Here is a 14,012-nt window from a genome sequence, read left to right as displayed (position 1 = left end):
GAGACAGGAGAATTGCCTGAACCTAGGAGGCGGAGGTTGCGGTGGGCCGAGATCGTGCCATTGCACTCCAGCCTGGGTAACAAGAGCGAAACTCCGTCTCAAAAAAAAAAAAAAAAAAAAAAAAAAAAGAAGTAGATTCATTTGTAAAGCCTCCAGAAACAAACAAATGAAACAGCTCTGTCAATATTTTGAGATGGTCCTGCTGAAATCCAGGGAAGAGCACAAACCGAGCCATGCTGTGCACAAGCTTCTGACATAAGAGAACTGTAAGATTAAAAAATAGATCTGTGGCAACTTGCTGTGGTCACAATAGAAAATAAACACTGGAGGGAAAGCATTCAGACTGTTAAGTATTATATTCTTGATACTTAACACTGTTAAGTATTACATTCATTGTTGGGCTTTTTTCATAAATGCACTTTATTTTATTACAGAAGTTCCTGTTTACTACTAGTATGCTGAGAGTTATTCTCAGGAATGGGTATTAGGTGTTGTCAAATGCTTTTTCTATAATCATACAATTTTTTAAACATTTTTCTGTTAATATGGTGAATTATATATTTTTTTCTATCTCCTTTGTAGGACAGTCATGAAAACAAATGCAACTTTTCATAGAAAGCATACAAAGGAATAAATTTATAATAGGACCTCGACTATCGCATGTCAGAATTATGGGCGAGGGTGTATTGATCATTGTTTTTCTTCTTTTATAAGTAACAGATTTATTGAGATATAATTCCCTTACTATAAATTTCATCCTTTTAAAGTATTTTAAGTAACAGACTTGTCGAGATATAATTCCCTTACCATAAAATTCATCCTTTTAAAATATAATTCAATAGTTTTAGTATATTCAGCATTGTGCAACCATCCGCATTATTTAATTTCAGTAAAATTCCATCATACACACACACACAAAACCATTGTACCTATTAGCAGTCACTCCCAAATTCTCTCCTCCACCCAAGCATTAGTAACCACTAACTTACTCTCTGATTCTACAGATTTGCCCATTCTGGGCACTTCACTTCACATAAGTGGAATTATAGAAGATGCAGCCTTTTGTGACTGGCTCCTTTTACACTGTACAATTTTTCAAGTCTGATCTATGTGTGTATGTGTGTGTGTGTGTGTGTGTGTGTGTGTGTATATATACATACTTTATTCTTTTTTATTGCTTAATATTCCATTATAGAATACCACATTTCATTTATTCATCCATCAGTTGATGTTTGAGTTGTTTCCACTTTTTTACTATTATGAGTATGCTGTTATCAACATCAGCATCCAAGTTTTTTGATAAATGTACATTCTTAATTCTCTTATGCATACATCTAGATATAGAACTGCTATGTTTCATGCCGATTCTAAGTTTTAACATTTTGAGAAACTGACAAACTTTTAATTTCCATGTAATTGCATAATTTTGAGTGATTTTCTTAGTCTTGACTTCTATTTTTATTGTACTGTGGTCCAAGAGTGTTTGGTATGATTTTGGTTCTTTTGCATTTGCTGAGGGTTGTTGTATGTCCAATTATGTGGTTGATTTTAGAGTATGTGCCATGTGCCAATGAGAAGAATGTAAATTCTGTTGCTTTGGGGCGAAGAGTTCTGTAGAGGTCTATCAGATCCATTTGGCTCAATGCCGAGTTCAGGTCCTGAATATCTTAATTTTCTGCCTGGATGATCTAATACTGTCAGTGGAGTGTTGAAGATTCCTGCTATTGTTGTGTGGAAGTCTATGTCTCTTTCGAGGTCTCTAAGAACTTGCTTTAGGAACCTGAGTGCTCCTGTGTTGGATACAAAATATTTAGGATAGTTAGGTCTTCTTGTTAAATTTAACCCTTTCCCATTAGGTAATGCCCTTCATTGTATTTTTTTTTTTTTTAATTTTTGTTGGTTTAAACTCTGTCTTGTCTGAAGTTAGGATTGCAACCCTTGCTTTTTTTCTGTTTTCCATTCCGAGATTCTTTCCTCAGAAACTTTCCTCAGTTTGGCTTATTCTACTGCTAATATTGTGGTTGCATTGTGAAATTTTTGTATTGTGTTAGCTCTCTCAGACCCAGTTTTTTTTTTTATACAGGCTATTTTGTCCTTCAGCTCCTTTATCACTTTATTGTAATTCTTATTTTCCTTGGATTGGGTTTTGCCATCCTGCTGAATCTTGATGATCTTTGTTCCTATCCATATGCTGAATTCTCTTTCTGTCACTCCAGCTAGCTAAGCCTGGTTAAGAACTCTTGTTGGAGAACTGGTGCCATTGTTTCAAGGACATATGACATTCTGGTCATTTGAGTTTCCAGAGTTTTTGCGTTGGTTCTTGAATTACCAGAGTTCTTGTGTTGGTTCATCTCTGTGTGTGGGTATTCCTTTAACTGCAGTGTAGACTGAGTACAGTCAATAGACTTTGCTGAATGTTTTCACATGGTTGAGGCTTTATGCGAGGTCTTTATTTGAAGCTGACTTCTCTATTTGGTTTCAGAGGGAAGGTATGTTATCAAAGTATTTTTGGTGTTGAAGCTTTGGGGTATGATCCAGTGGGTGGCACTTAGGCATACTGGTCAGTTGATAGACTCTTGCTCAATTATGTGGCTCCCTTTTTCACAGTTCATGTTCCCTCTCAATGCTCTAGAAGTGTGGGTCCTTCTTTCACTTAAGTGCCAGCTGCAGATTGTGGCTTGGCACTCTGGGATGCCCACAGCAGCTCTGGAGCTCTCTCAGTGTTTATGTTTCTTCCCCAGCTTGGAGGCAACAGAGAAAGAAACCTTAATAGTGGTTGTGGCCAAGGGTCTCTTGCTTGTCTCCTGGGGGTCCCAGAAAGATGTGAGTCAGTGATAGCTCAGTGCAATCAGCCCAGGATGGAGGGTCTGTGCTGTGAGTGTAAGCCAGGGATTCTCCATCTGGTGACAAGGGGTGGGTTATGTGGGACCCATGGGAGATAGACTGGCCTCCTGTTCTTGGGTCAAATGCAGGTTGTTGGAGGTATGGTTAAGTCACTTAGGGTCTTTGCTCTTTTGTTAGCCCAAGGGTCGCAGGGACAGTTCCACTGCAGAGACAATGTCATTAGGCAGTGTCAGAGAGGATTTCAGTTACCCCTGGGGGCTCTGTCCAGGAAGCTGCAGAGCTGCTATTGGCCCAATAGCTCTGGCAGGGGTTGAAGGCCCAGCCCTGGAGAACCTGCCCACTGAGGAGATATGAGAACAGGCACCCACGTGAAAGTGGTCACTTTCTGTAAGGCTGCTGCAGTATGCTGGCAGCTGGTTCCAGTCCCTTGTCATCTCGAATTTTCCAGTACCTGGAGGTATCAACAGGGAACGCTGTGAAACAGCAAAGACGGTGGCCTTCCCCTCCTTCTGGGAGCTCCATCCCACAGTGATACAGATCTGTTGCTGGTCCAAATGCACCTGTAGGAGGTGGCTGGAGACCCTGGTTGGGAGGCCCCACCCAGTGATGGGGAATGGGATCGAGGACCTACTTTAAAAAGAGGTCAGGCCACATATTTATAGAGCAGCTGTGCTGTGCTGGTTGGCTTGGATTCTCCAAAGCCTGAAGGCTGGACAGCTAAGCTGCCCAAACAGCAAAGATGGTGGCCTGGCACTCTTTCCGGGAGCTCCAACCAGGGGAGGTTTCAAATCTCTGTCAGCCAAAAGACACTGGTGGGGTGCCTGGAGATGTTGCTTGGGAGGTCCCACCCAATGAGGAGGAACAGGACTGAGGACCTGCTTAAAAAGCTGTCTGGCCACATTTTTGTAGAGCAGCTGTGCTATGCTGGGGGACTGCTTCTGCCCCTAGTTGGCTTGAACTCTACAAATCCTGATGGCTGGAATGGCTAAGTCCCCCAAACAGCAAACATGGCAGCCCACCCTTTCCAATGGGAGCTCCATCTCAGGGAGGTGCAACACTGCTACCAGAAGCTGGCTGGAATTCCAAGCCAGTTAGTCTTATCCTAAGTAGCTGGGATTACAGGGGCCCGCCACCATGCCCAGCTAATTTTTGTATTTTTAGTAGAGACAGAGTTTCACCATGGTGGCCAGACTGATCTCAAACTCCTGAACTCAAGTGATCCACCTGCCTCAGCCTCTCTAAGTTCTGGGATTACAGGTGTGAGCCACTGCACCCAGCCTATGTTTATTTTTTAAATTGAACTATTAAAAAAACCTTTCTAGAAACAAATGTCCAGATGGTTTCTGTTGCATTCTATCAAAATTTTAAGAACATACTGTTTTAGAAAATAGAGGAAAAAGAAACACTCCCCAACTGATTTATTTAGGGTAGCATATCCCCAATTCCAACACCTGATAATTACCAGAAAATTCCAGTCCAATATTCCTCATGAAAATAAATGCCAAAATCCTTAATAAAATACTTAAAAATTGAATATACCAATATATGAGAAGGGTAATACATCATCAAGCAGTGAAGAAAAATTCATCTCAGCAATGTAAGCTTTGTTTGATATTTAAAAATTAATCAATGTAGTAGTAATCTTCATGACCTTGGGTTAGGCAATGGTTTATTAGATATAGCACCGAACATGAACTCAACAAAAGAAAAAAATAGATAAATTGGACTTTTCAAAATTAAAAATGTGAGAGTTGGCCGAGATGGATGACTAGAAGCAGCTAGTGTGCTCAGCTCTTACAGAGAGAAACAGAAAGGGTGAGTAAATATAGCACCTTCGTTATCATTAGGACTAATCAAGGAAAGAACTCAACCCATGGAGAATGGAGAAAAGCAAGGCAGGACAACAGCCCACCCAGGAGTGACACAGAGCCAGGAGAATCTCCTCCCTACCCAGGGAAGTGACAAGTGAATGTGCAACCACAGGAACCCATGCTTCTCCCACAGATCTTTGCAACCTCAGGTCAGGAGATCCCCTCATGAACCAACTCCACCAGGACCTTCAGTCTGACACACAGAGCTATGTGGAATCTTGGCAGTGCAGTCTCTCAGGTTCATATGGAAACCCAAGAGCATCACATACAAAAGCTACAACTCTGTCAAAGGAGGAGGAGAAGGTTAGACACCACCACCCCCAACTGCCATATATATCTCAGAACTTTGGAAGGCTAATGCAGGTGGATCACTTGAGACCAGCCAGGACAACACGGTGAAATCTCATCTCCATTAAAAAAAAAAATATATATATATATATATATATATATGTATACACACACACACACACACACACACACACACACACACACATATATGCATGTACACACAAATTAGCAGAACATGGTGGCAGGTGCCTGTAATCCCAGCTATTCAGGAGGCTGAGGCAGGAGCATCACTTGAACTCAGGAGGCAGAAATTGCAATGAGCTGAGATCATGCCACTGCACTCCAGCCTAGATGACAAAGCAAGACTTCATCTCAAATAAATAAATAAATAAATAACTATTAAGATTTTGGGCTGGGCGTGGTGGCTCAAGCCTGTAATCCCAGCACTTTGGGAGGCCGAGGCGGGTGGATCACGAGGTCAAGAGATCGAGACCATCCTGGTCAACATGGTGAAACCCTGTCTCTACTAAAAATACAAAAAATTAGCTGGGCATGGTGGTGCGTGCCTGTAATCCCAGCTACTCAGGAGGCTGAGGCAGGAGAACTGCCTGAACCCAGGAGGCGGAGGTTGCGGTGAGCCGAGATTGTGCCATTGCACTCCAGCCTGGGTAACAAGAGCGAAACTCCGTCTCAAAAAAAAAAAAAAAAAAAAAGATTTTGTTTCACTTTGTGTCCATTTTGGTATGTTGTATTTTTCAAGAAATTTTATATTTAAAATGTTTCTTATAGATGGCATGTGGTTGGGTATTTTGTGTGTCTACAATCTGATAATCTCAGACTTTTAATTGGAATGTTTGATCCATTTATATTTAATGCAATTATGGATATGGCTAAATTTATCAATTTGTTATTTGTTTTCTATTTGTCCATCTGATTTGTTTCATTGTTTGTATTTTCTTGCTTTTTGGGGAAAGGAAGTGGGAAATTAATATTTTTTAGTATTCCATTTTAATTCCTTCATCTGTTTTTTAGTGATTCCTCTTTATATTGCTTTTAATGGTCATTCTAAGAACTATAATATGCATCATTATCTAATTTTAGTCTATTAGAAAACTTCACATGAAATCTAAAAAGCTTGCAACAATATACTTTCACTTACCTCTCATCTTTTGTGCTACTTATTATATGCATTACATCTACATATGTAATAAACTCCAGATTACAGTATTATATGTGTTATAGTTTTTTTATTTAATCAATCATATGACTCAAAAAATTAGAAGCAAAATATATAATACTTTATATTTACCCAGATATTTACCATTTCAGGTGTTCTTCCTACCTTCTATAGATTTACATTTCCATCTGAAGTCTTCCTTAAATTCAACTTTTAAATCTCATCATTCTACTTACAAATATAGCACATTATTTTAATCAATTTTAAGTGAGCCTTTAATTAATGCTTAGCCCCAATTACAAACCTAGTTAAACACGCTTAAACAGTATATTTTGTATTTAAAAGTTCAATACATTGCTTTTTCAAAAAAGTACCTCAATAGTTTAGTAACTAAATAAGATCTTCCCAAGTATAAACGAAGCTCTTATATATACAATAAATTTAATTCATAAATGTGGTGAGGCTTAAGATCTTCTAAATGTTGCAATATTACTTTAAAACTTAGTGTCTTTAGTCTATTTTCCGTTGCTATACCAGAATACCTGAGACTGGGTTGTTTTTTAAAGAAAATTATTTCTTACAATTCTGGAGTCTGGGAATTCTAAGGGTATGGTGCTGGCATCCACTTGGCCTCTGCTAAGGACCTTCTTGTTGCGTCATAACATGGTAGAGAGCGTCACATGGAAAGGAAAAGAGCATGCCAATCTGACTTTTATAACAGACCCACTCTGATAACTAACCCACTCCAATGATAACCCATTAATCTAATAAACCATTAATTCATCATTCTGCCCTTATGACTCAATCACCTCTTAAAAGCCTCACCTCTGAAAACTGTTCCATTGGGGATTAAGTTTCAGCATGAGTTTTGGAGGGAACATTCAAACACAGCATGTAGAAAGATTTCAATTTAAAACTACAAGTTTAATCCAATCACTCAATTATACATTTTAAAATTTGAAATCTCTTTTTTTTTTCTTTTTCTCCATTCACCTAACACACTTAAAAATTTGGAATCTCAAGGCTTATCTTCACTTGAATAAGCTACATTATCTTAAATATTACATATAATAAAAAATCAAATCTGTACCATCAACTCCAAGAGTACCTTATTTCTTTATTTCTATACATAACTGTGAATCTTCCCAACACATTTACCAACTAAGGAAACAACTGTATCATCTCAAACGATCTGAACTTCGTTTCAATGACAGAACTATATTTGCTATCCAGATGCCCAGAGCTGCTTGATTCCTTTCTACATAGTTTTTCCTTCTTTCCCTCAATTGTGACAGCTCCTTCATACTATTTCATAAAATTCTCTTTTTGCTTCACTTTTTAAAAATTGGTTTCTTTTGCTTGTAACCAAAGAACCCTAACTAATCTACTAGAGAATTGCAGTCCACACATTATCTTGCAAATATGGTTCTTAAGAATTGGATAGAGCCGGCTGGGGGGTGCGGTGGCTCACACCTATAATCCCAGCACTTTGGGAGGCCGAGACGGGTGGATCACCAGGTCAAGAGATCAAGACCATTCTGGTCAACATGGTGAAATCCCGTCTCTACTAAAAATACAAAAACTAGCGCACGCCTGTAGTCCCAGCTACTCGGGAGGCTGAGGCAGGAGAATTGCTTGAACCCAGGAGACGGAGGTTGCAGTGAGCCAATCGTGCCATTGCACTCCAGCCTGGGTAACAAGAGCGAAACTCCGTATCAAAAAAAAAAAAAAAAAAAAAAGGCCGGGCGCGGTGGCTCACGCCTATAATCCCAGCACTTTGGGAGGCTGAGGCGGGTGGATCACGAGGTCAAGAGATCGAGACCTTTCTGGTCAACATGGTGAAACCCCGTCTCTACTAAAAATACAAAAAATTAGCTGGGCATGGTGGCGCGTGCCTGTAGTCCCAGCTACTCGGGAGGCTGAGGCAGGACAATTGCTTGAACCCAGGAGGCGGAGGTTGCGGTGAGCCGAGATCGTGCCATTGCACTCCAGCGTGGGTAACAAAAGCGAAACTCCGTCTCAAAAAAAAAAAAAAAAAAAAAAAGAACTGGGTAGAGCCAAGATGCGGTAGAAGATGGTTATTCTAAGTTCAAATTACAAAAGCAGAACATAGTAGTCTATGTCATGCAGTGGTGAAACAGCTCAACAAAAATCATCTCTTAGGCTGCATGGCTACTGAAAATGAAACTCTAATTGAAGGAAATAGGTAACTGCTGCCACCGAACAATTTAAAGAGTGTAAAGGATGAGAAAAGTTTTAAGAATTTGGGGGCGAGATGACTACTTCAGACAGGACTGGGTAGCTTAAAGCAAGAGAAGTTTGTTCCCTAAATTTCACCTTAGAACAAGAAAAAAATATTGACTCAAAGGCTAAGATTTCTTTGAAACAAATTTAAGAGTTTGAATCTGTGCATTGCTGGTCTCATTCATAAACTTTAGTTGACTGATAGGGGAAAGCCCTACAAGGAAAATGGGGACATCTGGGGAGACAGAAGTTGAAGTACTCTAAACCTCCAAATCCTCTGAAAGCTATCAACAACACATAATCTGACAGTGTTTCTTGTAAACAGCTGTATCTGCCTTGTCTGAGGAAACTGTCACTCCCTCGAGGAGGAAGCCATTAATTCCCTTATGCTCCACCCTTCATTGTTACTTAGGCCAGGATCTAATCCCAATTTGGAGACTGAAAGAAATAAAACTACCTGAAATTAAGCTATCTGAAAGTGAAACTTTGACCAAAACAAAATGAGTTACAGTCAATTGTTGACTTATATGACCCTCCTAAACCTGTATCACAGGTGCATCCTTAACCTTGGCAAAATTCCACAAAATTATTTGTGGAAAATTAAATTTGTGGAAAACCAAGCAGCTCTGGGCATCTTGATAGCAATTTTCCAGAAAAATTTGTGGAAAATTTTTTGTGAAAAGGGAGGTTGTTAACCTCCATTTCTGCAGGGAAATGGAGGTGTAAATTGTGTATTCAGTGAAAAGTTGATTGCTCAACCATAGAGATCAGATTAATAAACTTAAATCAGGCTTAATTTGCTGATGTAGGTATATATGTCAATGTATTTTTGTGCAGCTATGTCAGACAGTTTGCTGGTTTGGTTGATGCTATTCTGAATCCAGTGCTATTCCATTTTAAAATAAATCAACATGGTAGAACCTTCTTGACATAAAACAGAGTATGAAAGGAAAATAAATCTCACTAATTTGGAGAATTAAGCCAAAGGGAAAAGTCAAGTTGGAAACTGCATCAGGCAAACCTGCCTCCCATTTTATTCCTAAATAAGATAGCTACAAAGATGAAAAAAAAAAAAAAAAAAAAAGCTACATACCTCCCTCACAATTTGCCCACAAGAAAATTCCTCATGATCCCTAAAGCATGATCCTGAAAACAGGTTCTGCTGGTTTTCACCCTGGTAATGTAAATTGATAGCTTATCTTCACAGGTGAGGGCCAAAAACAAATCTCAAAGTCATCCCTCTGCTCAACTGAGACAAATGCATATCTGATTGCTTCCTAGGCCTTTCTGTTCCTGTAAAAATGCAGATTTACTGAGCCAGACTATGCATAAATAATTATTCCTCTAAGCCCCTCTAACGTAAATTGTGTATTCAGTGAAAGGTTCATTCAAGACTCAAAAGAATGCAAATGCAACCATCAAAAGAATGCAAATGAAACCATTTGTCTTTTATCTACCTATGACCTGGGAGCCCCACCCCCAGCCCTATGCTCACCCCCACCCCACTTTGAGTTGTCCTGTCTTTTCAGACTGAAACAATGTACACCTTACATGTATTGACTGACATTTCATGCCCCCCTAAAATGTATAAAATCAAGCCATACCTCGACCACCTTGGGCACATGTCATTAGAACCTCCTAACCCTGTATCACAGGTGCATGCTTAACTTTGGCAAAATAAACTTTCTAAATTAATGGAGACCTGTCTCAGACACTTTTGGTTCACAAGAGATAGAAACAGGACTATTGGAGCAAGGTGCCTTGTCAAGGGAAGGACAGAATATGAAAGCTAGAGCAATCAGAATTCCACCTTCCAGAACTTTAACTCTTAGACTTTGTATTAATACTGTAGGTTAATTCTAACAGCATCAGATGACACTGTACAATGGGTCTCAGAAACTCTAAAGTTGCACAGTTTCTGTCCTTTCAGGCTTCCTTTCAAATCTGTAGTTCTTCCCTAAGAAATACAGTGCTCTTTCTCATTCTCCTCTTCTGCTGGTTATTCTCTCTCTCTCTTTTTTTTTTAGACAGGGTCTTGCTCCGGTTGCCCAGGCTGTAGTGCAATGGCATGATTTTGACTCATTGCAACCTCCACCTCCTGAGTTCCAGCAATTCTCCTGCCTCAGATAGCTGGGATTACAGGCACCTGCCACCACACCCAGCTAATTTTTGTATTTTTAGTAGAGACAGGGTTTCACCATCTTGGCCAGGTTGGTCTCGAACTCCTGACCTGAGGTGATCAGCCCACCTTGGCTTTTCCTAAAGTGCTGGGATTACAGGCGTGAGCCACCACGCTTGGTCCCACTGGTTATTCTTTAAACAGAACAGGGTTCTATTTTTTGCTCCTTTTTTTTCACTGTGCATTCTTCCTCTAAATATTCCACTTTCATAGCTTTAATTATCATCTATATACTGATTCATAAACATGTATCTCTATTTCAGATAGTTCCCTTTCCCATGGGAACCTTAAACTCAATCTGCCCAAAAGTGAACTTGGCTTTCTTTGCAAACTGCTTCTTCTCCTATATTTTCTAACTCAATGAAAATTCATCACCATTCACCCAGATTTTTACACCATAAACTGGTGAGTCTTAATTTCACTCTTTCCTCTCCTTTGTACTCTGTGCCTCCCTATTTTGACCCTCAACATTCAATTAATTATGACGTTCTTTCCATTTTCCCTATAACTCTGCAATCTTCTCATTCATCATGTTTGTTCAACATAATTATGCCTTTCTAATTCATTTCCTACTTCCAATATTGTCTCCTCCTAAAAAATACTGCATATCACAACAAGAATGGTTTAAATTTATTTTAAAAATTATTTATCATTTTCTTGTATGCACTATTTCAATGCTTTTCTACTGCCCTTGGGAGAAACTCCAAATTCATCCATCTTTACAGTATACACTATCATACAAAGCCATTTACAGTACAAATGATGCCATGATTCTGTCACAACACACCTTTGTAACCCCATTTTCTTTGCCTAAAGTGTCTTTTCTAAACTCCTCTCCATTGCTAACTTCTACTTGTCTTTCAAATCTCAAATTCGATATCCTCCCAGAGAAGCAGTCCCTGAACCTTCTAGACCTATGATACCTAATATGATAGCCACCAACCACGCCTAGTTATTGAGCACTTGAATTATAGCTAGTTTGAATTTAAATGTACTGAAAGTGTCAAATACACCAGAATTTGAAGACTTAGTATGGGAAAAAAGTAAAATACCTTAGTAATGATATTTATATTGGTTACATGTAAAATAATATTTTGGACATATTCAGTTAAATAGAATATACTATTGAAGTTAGTTTCATTTTTGTAACTTTTTGTGGCTAAAACTCAAAATTACATGTAGCTTATATCATATTTTAATTGGACACTGTCTAGCCTAGATAAGCCCTTTTCTTCAGTGCCTTTTACTTATTTCTTTATCAGCATTTCTTTTATGTTTTAAAATTACTAGACTGTCTTCTGCACTAGACTGCAAGCACCGTAGGAACAAGAGGCTGTCTTGGTCGACACAGTAATACCAGAGGTAAGGCCACTAAAGTACACACAGTCAATCCTCATGATTTTTGGATTTAGTATTTGTGAATTTGCATAATTGACATAATTTACTTAGAACATTTTTTTTTTCTTGAGACAGTATTGCTCTGTTCCCCAGGCTGGTGTGCAGTGGCACGATCTCGGCTCACTGCAACCTCTACCTCCCAGGTTTAAGCGATTCTCCTGCCTCAGCCTCCAGAGCAGCTGGGACTACAGGTGTGTGCTACCACGCCCATCTAATTGTTGTATTTTTAGTAAAGACAGGGTTTCACCATATTGGCCGGGCTGGTCTCAAACTCCTGACCTCATGATCCACCAGCCTCTGTCTCCTAAAGTGCTGGGATTACAGGCATGAGCCACTGTGCCCAGCCTACTTAATCTTAAAATCAATACTTGCAGTGCTTTTGAAGTCATTTGTGAACATGAACAGAGATTTGAGCCATCTAATGCACATTTAGCTGAGGTCAAACACAGCCATGCTCTGCCTTCTTATTTCACTTGTCCAACTGTGAACAAGTATTCTTTTCAGTCTATTTAGTGCCATAGTTTTTGCATTGTTGTGATTTTTATGATGGTTTCACTGTTCAAAACGGCCCCCAAGCACTGTGCTGAAGAGCTAATGTTGAAAAACACAAGAAAGCTACACTATGCCTTACAGAGAGCATATGTTAGATAAACTGCCTTCAGGCATGAATTACATTGTTGTTGTCTATCAGTTTAATGTTAATGAATCAACAATATATAGCAAATCAGGTGTCTTTAAACAGAAATACACTCTAAAAATTATATTAAAATCCTGATACGCCTTGGCCATCGAGGACACCTCCTGCCCATCCATCCTCGATGTCAAGAGGTGGCAGCCGCCCCCTTCTGTGAGAATGGAACTCGGGTTATTTCAGCCCTGGCCAGCAGAGGAAGCACCCAGTGGCCTTCCCTCACTCACCAGGCCAGTCTCAGGGCCTCACCCTATTTCTACTACTTTAAAAAGTGTGAACTTTATAAAACCGTCTTTCTGTACTGAATGTGCAGTGGAGGGGTGGCTCCAAGCCTCGGCTCTATGCAGACCTTTTTATTCCTATTAAACATCTCAAAACATATTAACCAATGTTTTGGGCCAGAGGCTCAGAGGAGTCTAACCCTGTATTTCTCCTAGGAGCAATGATTTAGTATTTGCCAGTTCAGTGTTCTTAGTGACTTCAGGAGAACTGACTATATTTATTGAATAAGTGATGCCCAGTCATTTCATTCCAAACCCAAATCTTATGTGAATGCAGTATATGGTGGTAGGTAGAGCAGTGACTCTGGAACCAAAATGCCTAGATTTCAATCTTGGTTCTCCAACTAGCTAGCTTTACAATCTGGGGCAAATTGCTTAACTTTTCTCACCGTTTTCCATAATGAAAAATGCAGGTTAAAGCAGTATGGTGAATATTTCCCAGGGGCTGGGTGTAGAGGGAGGAAACTGACCACAGAAGTCCACTAGGAAGATTTTGGAATGAGAGAAACATTCCATATCTTGATGATAATAGATGAGCCACCGCACCCAGTCTACTTAAAGTAGATTTTAAAATTTGTCCCTTTTAGTATATGAAGATTTAAAAATTTTCCCTTTTAGTACATAAAGTCCCATATAAAGTAAAATTTGTCCCTTTTAGTTTTATGAGTTTTGAAAAACGTATCTTGATCATCATGAAAAAACTCATCATAAAACTAAAAGGGAAATCTTACTTTATATGAATAACTTAAAAAGGTTAAAAATAGCGGCAGTCAGGATCAAAGGAATAATGCATGTGAAAATTTTAGTACACTACTTGCCTATATAAATACTAAATACTATTAGCGATCATTCTCAAAACAATAGGGAAAAGTTAGAAGGTATAAAGAAAAGCAGAAAGACCTCATGAACCGAGATTCCAAGCTGGCTTTTTCTTTCTGGGGGATTGGGAGTGGGGAGGAGGGATGGTCTCACTCTGTCACCCAGGTTGGAGTGCAATGGCCGGATCTCGGCCCACTGCAGTCTCCACCTCCCAGGCTCA

Source organism: Saimiri boliviensis, chromosome 9 (genome assembly GCF_048565385.1).
Source record: "Saimiri boliviensis isolate mSaiBol1 chromosome 9, mSaiBol1.pri, whole genome shotgun sequence".
NCBI classification, from domain to species: Eukaryota; Metazoa; Chordata; class Mammalia; order Primates; family Cebidae; genus Saimiri; species Saimiri boliviensis.
The sequence above is the reverse complement of the archived record's forward strand: the minus strand, read 5'-3'. Positions refer to the sequence as shown.